This window comes from Bubalus kerabau, chromosome 1 (assembly GCF_029407905.1).
Source record: "Bubalus kerabau isolate K-KA32 ecotype Philippines breed swamp buffalo chromosome 1, PCC_UOA_SB_1v2, whole genome shotgun sequence".
NCBI lineage: Eukaryota > Metazoa > Chordata > Mammalia > Artiodactyla > Bovidae > Bubalus > Bubalus kerabau.
In genome coordinates, this window is record NC_073624.1 from 28,936,718 (window position 1) to 28,946,170 (window position 9,453).

The window sequence follows — 9,453 nt, forward strand, 5'->3', positions numbered from 1 at the left end:
TTACAGTCAAGTCATGATACTTTTCTATTCTGGTTTGGGTCTGCAGATACACTTGTTCCATCAAGTTAAACATAATTATAGAATAATCTTTCACAAATATTATAGCTAATAACATTAGGGCCTTTATACATTCTGGTCCTTCATTTATGCACATTAAAATTTCATTTGAAATGAAAGAACTCTGAAGGTTTGAATATCTTTTTAAAACATCATATGTGGTTTCTAGCATTGTGTGCATCAAAACCTCAGAACTGGTCATGTTTGGTCAGAATTACATGACCTGGACAAAGTCAGAAGCAACCTGAAAGAAGTAATTTCTGGCTGTAGCAAAGCAAACCTTAGTTTGATTATGGGCTAAACATTCCTCTTTGGTTTTAAAGATTAGAACTTGATATTTTACTCAGGCTACAGTCTGAACAGAGTTTTGTTTAGTGAGAAAAATGATCGTCCTTTTAAGTTTTACAAGTGTAATGCCGAAGACTCAACATGTAGGAATTTGCCATGACAAAATCGACAATTCAGGGCATTTTTTTGACATGAATTAACATTAATATCACATCAGACAATTTTTAGTTTCTTCATTGAATGTATAGTCCTAGAATTTTGCTGCTTATATTAATTTTAGCACTCATGGAAACTAGAAATCCTCATAAGTTTATTTACCATTGTATAAATTCCAGCGAATGTGACTGCACGAAGTAAATTTAAGGCTGTGTTTTGAGGGACTGGCCCTTATTTTTAAATATTTTCCAACATTTAATCTACATCAACCTTTTCTATTTCTTTATGTAAGCACTTTTCATTAACTGCTATGAAACAAGTTCTCATAAACCAAGAAGACATGTTGCTCTGTTGTATGACCATGGGTAAGAAATATGACAGAACTTCATATTGAAGCAATGTGGTCTGTTTGATTAAAATATTATCTTTTTCTTTGGCTTTGAAAATAGTGTTCTCAGAATTAAAACAAAACCTAACAAACTTTGTGCAACTCTGATTGTTAATATTAGTTTGGTAAAAGTTTCAGTAGATGTATTACTTTAAAACATTTTGGCATTTATAGAAGTAATTTTATTAAATGTGTGAGACTAGATATTCTTCAAGATTCACAGCTATATTCATAATTAAAATCAATGGATAATTAAAGTTAATACACTCCTTCACTCTCTTTTTAGAAAAATATTCTACAAAACAAGAGCCAACTGTATTTCTCTAAAAATATCCTATAGTGGCTTTGCAAATTAGTCAATGAATTTTAACAGGGTATGCTCTGACTTTGATCTTTTGTGCTGTCTAAATGTGCAAAGGTTTATTTTTCCTACTTATTGTTCTGAGCTATACTTCCATATTCTTGGGGGCACATTGATTTTGTATTGTCAAGTGATAGCATTAAAACGTCACTCCCAACTTTCTGCACTTATAAATGATGGTGTATCTGTCCTCTATTACTGAGAACAGTCCTCATATTCCTCAGGTCAAGAAGATCCCCTGAAGAAGGAAATGGCAACCCACTCCAGTATTCTTGCCTGGGAAATTCGATGGCCAGAAGATTCTGGTGGACTACAGTCCATGAGGTCACAAAAAAGTTGGACACAGCTCAGTGACTAAATAAAAACAATTTTCAATTATGTACCTAATTCTCTTTCAGTGATGGGATCACCTATTTTGAACTTGTCAGTACCTTCTCAAAAATAAGTAAGATTAATATAGTATAACAGAAATTCTCCTTTCTCCTCCTGGAGTTTGTCTCATCTTTTTCCCTTAAAACTATACTTCCTGCCTACTTCCAGCTGTGAATAAACATGGACATAGATAAGCATTGTTGATGCATGACCTTTGCCCACATGTGATGGTAGATAGATGACACTGCCTTGAGCAAATGAAGAAACTGCTGCTTGGATCAGCACTCACTTAAGAGGAAAGATCATTTCTCCTTTCTTGCTATTTAGCCAAGCATTTACTGTGGGGATTTCCAAAGACCCAGTATTAGGGTTTATGTCAAAAAGTTGATGGTCATACACACATATTTTGAAAGTAAATAGTTTGAAGTCAAAGGGCATAAATCATTGCATTTATTCCATACATGTTGTTAATTTAAGGTGCACTTTCTATCTCGAAAGGTCAGGAAATATCAATTTGATAGCTCATTCTTGTTCTACCTAATATTTTCTTTACTTTACATGCAAACACATCCAAGAGCCCGAAAGAGGCAAAGGAAAAATCATGTAAATTGCCTTATCTTTGTTCGGTACAAAAGCTGAATTTAGAAGCTCTGCTCACCCAGCTCCCAGAGAAATCAAACATCGCAGAAAGTTCTGCCTTGCTGAATGGCCTTTCTGACCTTACTTTTGAACAACTGAAGATGTAAAAAAGCCATAAGGTCGAAAGCAGAGATCATATTCCTTGGTAATACAAGTCCCTTATCTTGAGATCTCCCCCGGTGGCATGCTGGTCATTGGGTTCCTCCTGGCTTGGGAAGCAAATTGTGAACATCCTTCTCTGAATCCAGTGATATTATGTTGGTGACATGAAATCAGGATGGTGGGAATATGCACACAAAAGATATTGGCAAATGGTAAAATCAAGGAAATGATTTTTTCCTTAAGGGGCCAGTTGTTAAATATTTACCAGAATATCATGGGTTATCTCTCTCATTAATTTGAGTATACTGATTATTTTAATTAATTTCATTATATTTATGACCAGTGATTTGATATTTAATAGTATTTAATTGTATTTAATAGTGGAAGAAAATACCTAAGCATTGTCTCATAGTGTATGGATATTTTCCTTCGCTTAAGTGGCATCACTCCTTTCCTATCTCTTTGCACCTCACGTTTCTTACTTAATAATCTATCTTGGGAGAGCTTCCTAAGTAAGCACATACAGATCTACTTCATTTTGTGTTAACAACCACATTACACTCCATTGAATAGCTTCACCAAAGTTTATTTACCCAGGTCCCTTAAGTTGAACAAAATAGCTAGTTTCCAGTTTTTAGCTATTATAAAGAATGCTGTGTTGACCACATTTTTTCAGACTCTACTTTGTGTAAGCCACTTTTATATACCTAGAGAAGTGAAAATGCTGAGTTAAAATGTAGGTGGCATTTTATATTTTGATAGATATTGTTAATTTGAGGTCCTAAAAGTCTGAGTACAATTTGGCATCATTTAAAGTATCATTTAAAATGGTAACTCATGAAAATATAGGCAGAACACTCTCTGACACAAATCACAGCAAGATCCTCTATGACCCACCTCCCAGAATAATGGAAATAAAATAAAAAATAAACAAATGGGATCTAATTAAACTTAAAAGCTTTTGCACAATGAAGGAAACTAAAAGCAAGGTGAAAAGGTAGCCATCAGAAAGGGACAAAATAATAGCAAACAAAACAACTGACAAAGAATTAATCTCAAAAATATACAAGCAACTCCTGCAGCTCAATACCAGAAAAATAAACAACCCAATCAAAAAATGGGCCAAAGAACTAAACAGACATTTCTCCAAAGAAGACATACAGATGGCTAACAAATGCATGAAAAGATTCTCAGCATCATTCATTATTAGAGAAATGCAAATCAAAACCACAATGAGATACCATCTCATGCCGGTTAGAATGGCTGCTATTCAAAAGTCTACAAGCAATAAATGCTGGAGAGGGTGCAGAGAAAATGGAACGCTCTTACACTATTGGTGGGAATGCAAGCTAGTACAGACGTTAGGGAGAACAGTGTGGAGATTCCTTAAAAAACTGGAAATAGAATTGCCCTATGACCCAGCAATCCCACTGCTGGGCATATACACTGAGAAAATCAGAATTGAAAGAGACATAAGTACCCCAATGTTCACTGCAACATTGTTTACAATAGCTAGGACATGGAAGCAACCTAGATGTCCGTTTACAGATGAATGGATAAGGAAGTTGTGGTACATATACAAATGGAATGTTACTCAGGTATAAAATAAAAATTCATTTGAGTTGGTTCTAATTAGGTGGATGAAACTGGAGCCTATTATACAGAGTGAAGTATGTCAGAAAGAAAAACACCAATACAGTATATTAATGAATATATATGGAATTTAGAAATTCATATGCCTATATGGATGACCCTATATGCAAGACAGCAAAAGAGACACAGATGTAAAGAACAGACTTTTGGACTATGTGAGAGAAGGCGAGGGTGGGGCGATATGAGAGAATAGCATTGAAACATGTATATTACCATATGTAAAATAGATGATCAGTGCAAGTTTGATACATGAAGCAGAGCATGCAAGGTTGGTGCTCTGGGACAACCCGGAGGGATGGAGTGGGGAGGGAGGTGGAATGGGGGTTTAGAATGGTTTGACATATGTATACCTGTGGCTGATTCATGTCAATGTATGGTAAAAACCACCACAATATTGTAAAGTAATTAGCCTCCAACTGGAAAAAACAAAAAAAAAAACTAGGACTAGAACTGCCACGGAGAAGGCAATGGCACCCCACTCCAGTACTCTTGCCTGGAAAATCCCATGGATGGAGGAGCCTGGTAGGCTATAGTCCATGGGGTCGCTAAGAGTCGGACACGACTGAGTGACTTCCCTTTCACTTTTCACTTTCATGCATTGGAGAAGAAAATGGCAACCCACTCCAGTGTTCTTGCCTGGAGAATCCCAGGGACGGGGGAGCCTGGTGGGCTTCCGTCTATGGGGTCGCACAGAGTCGGACATGACTGAAGCGACTTGGCAGCAGCCGCAGCAGCAGAACTGCCATATGACCCAGCAATCCCACTGCTGGGCATACACACAGAGGAAACCAGAATTGAAAGAGACACAGGTACCCCAATGTTCATTGCAGCACTATTTACAATAGCTAAGACATGGAAGTAACCTAGATGTTTATTGATAGGTGAATGGATAAAGAAGTTGTGGTATGTATACATGATGGAATATTACTCAGCTATAAAAAGGAATGCATTTGAATCTGTTCTAATGAGTTAGATGAACCTGGAGACCATCATACAAAATGAAGTGAGTCAGAAAGAGACAAATACTGTATATTAATGCATATATATGAAATTTAGACAATCCTACATGCAGGGCAGCAAAGGAGACATAGATATAAAGAACAGACTTTTGGACTCAGTGGGAGAAGGCAAGGGTGGTATGCTTTGAGAGAATAGCACTGACACGTGTACATTATCATAAGGGAAATAGATAAGCAGTGTAAGCTCAAGGCATGAAGCAGGGCACCCAAAGCCAGTGCTCTGAGACAACCCAGAGGGATAGGGTGGGGACGGAGGTGGGGGCCTTCAAGATGGGGGAGGACACATGCATATCTGTGGCCAATTCATGTTGAGGTACGGCAAAAACCATCACAATATTGTAACATAATTATCCTCCAATTAAAACCAGTCAATTAATGGAAGAAAAAAAATGGTAACTCTTCTTCTTCTCCTCTCCACATCCCACCCCTCCCCAAACCTTATTTTTATTTAATGGCAGGCCAGATCAGATTTGAGAATGCGCCATTAGTCATGCAATTTTCATCCTTTCAAAAGTATATTTCCAGTAGGAGGATAAAATAACAAAGATAAAAATGTCAGTGTTCTTTTAAATTTCAGTGAATAATTATGAAGTGCTTTCTTATGCTTAAAAAGGCTTCCCTGGTAGCTCAGTCAGTAAAGAATCCATCTGCAATGCAGGAGACTGCCTGCAATGCCAGAGAGGCAGGTTTGATCCCGGGTCAGGAAAATCCCCTGGAGAAGGAAATGGCTCTTCATACTACTGTATTCCTGCGTGGGAAATCCCACAGACAGAGGAACCTGGTGGGCTACAGTCCATGGTGTCGCAAAGCATCAGACATGACATGTTTGAGTGACTAACGCTCATTCATGCTTATAAAATTCTGAGTACACAGCAGACTTAAAAAGGCAGATTTGTTCTCTGACCTCACATAGCTCACATTCTCATAGGAAAGCTAAAACAGAGTCAAATATATTTGGCAATCAATCAATCCATCCAGATATGTGTTAGGCCATTCTTTTTGCAGTGCCCTGGTCTACTTTTCTAAGCTCCTTTTATTTAAAAAAAAATATTTTTTCTAAATTCCATATATATGCATTAGTACGGGGAGGGAGGAGGGAGGAGGGTTCAGGATGGGAACACGTGTATACCTGTGGTGGATTCATGTTGATATATGGCAGAACCAATACAATATTGTAAAACTAAAAAATAAAATAAAAAAAAAAGAAAAAAAATATTTTTAAAATTTTGACTGTGGTGGGTTTTCTCTAGTTGTGGCATGAAGGCTTAGTGGCTCTGCAGCATGTGGAATCTTAGTTCCCCAAGCAGGAATCAGACCTGTGTTCCCTGTACTGGAAGTAGATGCTCAAGCACCAGACCACCAGAAAAGTCCCCTAAGTGCCTTTTAAACCAGTTGTTCTTGGATATGATCCCATCCTTCACCATCCTGGAAATTATCTTTTCCTCTTTTATGTACTGCATCTATTTTCCTTTTTCTTAGCTTTCCCCCCTTATTTTTGATACAGCATATCTTCCTATAGCTTTTTGAAAAAGGAGCATGGAAAGTACATTTTTTGACACTTAGCTTTATTAAGATGTCATTTTTCTCCCCTCATACTTTCTAAATCCTAGCTTGGTTAAGTATTCTGGTTATAAATCAATTTCTCTTTGAATTTTACAGAATCTATTATTTTCTATCTTTTGTTGTTGCTGTTGAACAATCTGGGTAGCATAGGACCTGTATTTTCTCTCCTAAAGTTTGAAAACAGATTTCCTTATCCTATGTATTCTTCAATAAAAGTGAAATGTTTTAGAGTGGTTTTTCTTCTTTCTTAAATTTATTTTGCAGAGCATTTAGTAGGTTATTTCAATCTGGTAACTCCTGCCTTTCCATTCTAGGAGTTGGAGGACAAGGACAGGGCCAATGGAGCAGTATTCTTTAGTGTAGACAATAAGGAAGTATCTGAAAAGAATTTTAAAATAATACTAAAAGATGCTCTTCTTTGATTACCACGTGTCAGAAATTCTCCCTCTAAATCTATTATCATTTTAAGAAAAATTGCTGGCTGGCATTGTTGAGTTTTGATAATATACATGTAACTTTCAAATTAGCACATTTGCATTACTTATTCTATACTAAATGTATTTTGCATGGAGATTATGTGGAGAATGTCTAGTTATAGAGTTAGTCCCATCCTTCTAATTTGTGCCAACATAGCTACACTCATTCATTTTGAGAGTAAGTTTCTAAAGGGTTCAGAATTATTTGACTTCTCTGTGGGTGTAGCTTCTGCTTTGAGCCCCTACTATACTACTTAAGTCTGTATTTAAATAGATGCAAAATAAATAATGATAACATAGTGGTTGTAAAGAAGAAGAACTGAAACCTGAATTATTTCAATCCTGTCATTCTGTGTGATCACTGGTATTTTTATTTTTTAAATTCTGTATTGTTTTGGCTGTGCCATGTTGCATGCAGGATCTTAGTTCCCCAAGCAGGGATTGAACCTGCACCCCCTGCAATGGAAGTGCAGAATCTTAACCATTGGACCACGAGGGAAGTCCCCACCACTGGATTTTTAATTTGGAATTTAAAATTTTTAAAAATGAAGCAGAATGCCAGTTGTGAGGTGTAATATTTTTGCTTTGCAAGTGTAGGTTTAATTCATTTATAATATTTTATTAAGTGTAAATAATATCTGGTAAGTTGACATTTCTTCCTTTTATGTTGTTATTTATGTTGAAGCCAAATGAAGAAAAAATAATTATTGAGTATTATATGACTTTTATAAAAATAAGTGCATTGATTAATATAAGATGATACTAAAATGATCTGTATTAGGTGTTGGATAAAATGGATATGTTTTATACAGTTTTAAATAGTTTCATATTGTTTTCATTGAACTTTCTTCACTTCTATTCTCTGTCTTTTTGTAACTGCTCTTATTTAGATGTGGGAGCTCCTGGGTTTATCCTCTAATTTTCTTTTCTTTGCTCTTATATGTTCTTTCTCTTTTCCTTTCATTCATTTCCAGAGAGATTTCCTCAACTTGCTATTCCTTTCTTTGATTTTTAAAATTTCTACCATCAAATTATTAATTTTCAAAAGCTCTTTCTTGTTCTCTGAATTTATTTTCTTAATGGCATACTCTTTTTGCTTTATGGAAGCTTAAATATGTATATATATTCATATTATATAGGTTGTATAATTATATATGTTGTATAAGTGTTAGTTGCTCAGTCATGCCTGACTCCTTGTGACTGACCCCATGGACTGCAGCCCACCAGGGTCCTCTGTCCGTGACATTTTCCAGGCAAGAATACTGGAGTGGGTTGCCATTTCCTTCTCCAGGGGATCTTCCCCACCTAGGGATCAAAGCCGGGTCTCCTGCTCTTCAGGCAGATTCTTCACTGACTGAGCTATAAGGGAAGCTCATATATGTTGTATACATACATATTAACTGCTCTAAAATTAGTAGTTACTAATTTTTCTTTTAGGTTTTCTTCTACTCCCTACATTGTTATCTGTTTCATTAGCAATTTTTTGAGACAATCTGTTTGGTCTTCTTTCTCTTATTCAGGTTTGGGGTTTCCCTAAAGTGTAGTGATTCTTCTTTCTCTGTTTATGTTTAGGTTGAAATACTCAAAAGCTAATTTTAAGGTCAGCATGCATGGCTGAAACTTATTTATTGGTGAGTCTCATAAAAGGATTATTGAATAAGAGCCCAGTTGTTTTGCCAGTGACCTCAAATTATCATACCTGTGGTCAATTTTCCTCAGCTGGTCAATTTCCCCAATGAAAAATCCTTTTAATTTTTATTAGTGGGAGTGGAGAACTGAAGAGGTGAGATATAACATGAGGTCAGCTAGCTTTCTGAAAGCTTCAATATGAAAGAAAGTGTTAGTTGCTCAGTCATGTCAGACTCTTTGCCATCCCATAGACTGTAGCTCACCAGGCTCCTCTGTCCATGGAATTCTCCAGGCAAGAATACTGGAGTGGGTAGCCATTCCCTACTTCAGGGGATCTTCCTGACCCAGGGATTGAACCCAGGTTTCCTTCATTGCAGGAGGATTCTTTACCATCTGAGCCACCACGGGTATTCAGGTATGAAAGGGGTCAGCAATCTTTTTGCCTGCTGTCCCTAGAGTCAAGACTCTTTCATTTCAGCTCTCCAAAACAGTCTTGCTTTTTTTTTTTTTTTTTTTTCCCAGACTGTGCACTCTGGGAAAGAGCAGATCTGAGGTCTAACAGATAATACACATTTCTAACAAGCCATGTGTTTTTAGCACTAGTTCCTGAGTTCTGTAGTGTGAATTGTCTCATTTCTCATTGGCTTGCCTTCCTGCAAACACTTAGGTCTTAGCATCCTCACTTCTAAGGCAATCATGGCCCATCTATCTTCTCAACATCTTGAAAATATTGTTGACAACTTTCTTCTG

At 36.6% G+C, this 9,453-nt stretch overlaps 1 non-coding gene across 1 annotated transcript; it reads right to left on the minus strand.

Moving 5' to 3' along the window:
* Positions 1-7,500: 7,500 nt before the first annotated feature.
* On the minus strand, positions 7,501-7,573 carry TRNAG-UCC (transfer RNA glycine (anticodon UCC)). Its single transcript has one exon. It is a non-coding gene; the product is annotated as a tRNA-Gly (tRNA).
* Between the last annotated feature and the right edge of the window lie 1,880 nt (positions 7,574-9,453).